Source organism: Limulus polyphemus, unplaced genomic scaffold (assembly GCF_000517525.1).
Source record: "Limulus polyphemus unplaced genomic scaffold, Limulus_polyphemus-2.1.2 Scaffold247, whole genome shotgun sequence".
Lineage (NCBI taxonomy): Eukaryota > Metazoa > Arthropoda > Merostomata > Xiphosura > Limulidae > Limulus > Limulus polyphemus.
In genome coordinates, this window is record NW_013665857.1 from 133,923 (window position 1) to 137,668 (window position 3,746).

Genomic DNA, 3,746 nt, shown 5'->3' on the forward strand with positions numbered 1-3,746 from the left:
CATACAATTTTGCCTGTTTCATGGATTTTTGTTCCAGTTTCATACACCACATTAATAATCATCTAAGTAAAAAATCAAACAAATTACTACCACTTATGATAATCCAGTTTAGATTCATCTAATTTGGTTATATTTACACAAATAATAAATTTTCTCCCATTCCTAGAATAAAGTACTTTTATATTATGTTTCCAATGTGTGTTTGTGCTTAAATATTAAATTTAGTTTAATAATGAAGATGAAGACAGTTGATAAAACACAAAACATTTTATTTACAAGGTTTGGAGGTTTTGGAATATACCCGACTCTTAAGAACTTACAAATGTTGTGTAATATATATATATATAGTTAATAATCATCTGTGTAACATGATTTTTCAGATTTTGCTGAAGATGAAACGTGTATATTCCAAAATGTTCAAACCTTGTAAATAAAACATTTTGTGTTTTATCAACTGTCTTCATCTTTATCATCAAATTTAGTTGTTGTTTTTTATAAATCTTTTACAATTCTCTCATAGTTTCATGTAATCTTCGTGATTTGTTACAAGGGTTACCAACAACAGAAAAAATATATAAAATTAGCTGGGTTTCCATGCTTTAACATCTATTCCAAAAGTAAAACTTTTCAAAGATTCTCTTTTTATTTTAACCAGAAAAATTAGAAAGAAAAGGAGAACAAAATACTAAAATTTTAATAGTCACTAGATGTAGTAGAGAGATTGATCATTTTATATGAATTAGACTCTCATAGTTTATATGAATAAAATTATTATTTGTAATGAGTTTTATAGTCTTTATGTCCACTATGATTTTTCTCTCATTTTTTCTCATTTTAAAAGGATACTAGGTGAGATTACATTCACAGAACCTTTTAATTTTTATTATGAGAATGAAAAAAAGTGCATGTTTAGTGTCTAAGCTAAATACAAGTAATGTAACAGTGGTCTGTGTGTGTGTTTGTACATGCTATATATGTATGCATATATATTAAGTATGTTTATATAAATGTTAGTATATTCAAGTCTGGTTTATTCAAGCTCAAAGATTTTGAACCTAAGATTTTAAAAATCCCCACCCCACACACACACATATATTGAAAAATGTCTGCCATGAGTTCTGGTTTTCATACACAATGGAGAACTACAATATAAAGTCATTAGGAACCTTTCTTACCTCGGAGGCATCACCACTTCACGAATAAGAAGGTAATAATTACCAGTAATTTGTGGTTAGCATACCCTCTCTGGAAAGAGAATGGTCATAGCAATTGCTGTTTTAATGTGAAGTAACTCTTCTCTTGGCCTGAATAACAGAAGTAGCACTGCCCATGGTCTGAATAATTACGTAAGACTTAAAACGTGTATTACTACACCAACGAATAACATATTTTGTGAAATTTGAAGTTCTGACCATTATATTTTACTGTAGAACAAAAGTAAACAAATAACGCTATCCTCAATATAAGTATTTATTGGATCTATTGTATTTGGTACTATTTTACAGAATGTTAAAGAACATAAGTATGCTTCTAAAGTATGTTTTTGTTTCATTATACAAATAATTTCCAAAGAAATATCTTTGTTTTTGTTTACTCTTTTTGTAAAAACAATAGCTGGGCTTTCTGTATGTATGTTTATGTATAGATTAATATGTTGTATGAAACTTATATGTAAATAAGATGCTTTTATAGCATTTAACTTAAACAGTACATGGGAGGTATTGGTATGCTCTTTTTCTCTTTGTACTGATTGTTAATAAACTTATTCTTAGAATAGATGCACAAAACAAAGTTTAAAAAAATTATATAAACAAGTAAACTAGTTAATTGTTAAAATTACAATATTTTATGAAATTTAAATTATATAACTTTAATAGAACACAAAACTGAATGTCATGTTCTGTTTATTGCAATATCACAGACAGTAGAGCTATTAAAAGATATATATACATTACCTTATCACAGCACAGCTAATAATGTATTGTTTTGATAATTGCTATTAAAAATTTAAGGGACTCTTGCAACTTGATTAAATTTTTTAGATATTCATTATTATGCAACTTCAAAAAGTTAAGTTTATACATACCCCCACCTACATTAACCCTTCCATTACGGGCTGGGTGGAATCCACCCTGCTCATAACAATGAAAGTATCCATGTGAGTGATTATACTATGGTTTTTGATAATGTATGCACATCTTTACAAAATTTTTAATTTTATTGGTAAAGATTAAAAGGCTTTTGTACACAAAATATCAGGTTTTTAAATTAAGTAATAAGATTTTTTAGTTAAAAATTTTCACATAAAATTTTTTCTTTCACAATGTTGACTATCCAACATGGAAAGTAATTTTGATTATAAGATTAGAAATACTTTAATGCATTAGAACATTTTCAAATTTCACATGCAAAATATTTATAATGTTCAGATAATTAACAACTTTTTTGTAGAAAAACTCTACATTTTATTTGTTATTTTCACTACTGTATTTCTGTATGGGTTGGTTCAGTTTGACCGACTTCGTAACCTCAATAAAAAATTAGGAAGAAAATATAAATTTTTTTTTCGTTCTGGAATGACTACAAATTATAATACGAAAACACAAATTTTTAGTTTAAATAGCTTAAATCTCGTATCATTATATATTTATTATTTTATTATATTGACTTTCTAGCTATGCCAGTCTAACAATACAGAAGTTATAATGATGTGGTGCACATGCAACTGTGTTACCATATCCAGTAATATATAATTGACCTTTAGTCTTTAAAAAGTGACCTGTCTTGGCTGTGTTTTAGTGGACTAGTATTTTGTAAAATACAGTCACATTTCAGTTACTATACATTATATATGTATATGCATTATTTCTATTTACAAATAAGTTCTTAAACTTATTTTTCTTACATCATAATAGTAAATAACAAGGTCAAGCAAACAATTATCTCTGCTAGTTATGACCTTTGTACTCCTTTGCTGCTTGTTGTAGGTTGCTAAGTATTATGAAATTTCCTACGTGGAGGATGTGAAAAGAAAAATTTTTTTAGGTTTCATATATATATACACATTTTAAATAACCAAAAAAATCATAAATTACAATATTGATACCATAGAATTCCACTGTAATTTATCAAGCATAGTAACTAAGCTCTATTTGGGTCTAAAAAAATATATGAAATTTCGATCTCACTAAAGACTTACCTCATTGTTTGAAATCTTGTGTGAAAAGAAAGAAATTAGCACAATAACACATCAAAATGGCTGAGAAAATGACAAGGGGACATTCTGAGTTTTTGAATAGTTAATCATGTCATATATAGAAGTAATTGTATATAAGGGACCATTTCCAAAATTTATTCAGTACATGAGTGATATATTAGCAAATAGAAAACATAAAAAGTTCTTATTTTATATTCTAGCTTGTCAATATTGGTCGTAATTCGTACAAAATTGTAGATTTTGTATTTTGACATCACAAACATCTAATTTGAACCAGTGCTGCATTCCACATACCACGTGACACAAAAAAAATCGATGTTTAGTCGTATTGTTTTAATATTTACTTTTAAATTAATAAATTAACTAACATATAATACTAAAATTAGAATTATAATCTACAATTTGACACCAAACTAGTTGACAGATTCATAAAATAGTAGTTCAATAAAATTTTGAATGCAAGTCATCAAATGTGATAACGTGGCCTCGTGATAGGGTTAATAGATATTTGTGTATTGGTCAAAGCTTT

The 3,746-nt window shown here is 27.0% G+C and overlaps 1 protein-coding gene across 1 annotated transcript in view; it reads left to right on the top strand.

Annotated features, from left to right (window-relative positions):
- Nucleotides 1-3,746, top strand: part of LOC106478756 (serine/threonine-protein kinase mig-15-like) — a 120,884-nt gene that overhangs the window by 103,246 nt on the left and 13,892 nt on the right. The gene's annotated exons all lie outside the window — the stretch shown is intronic.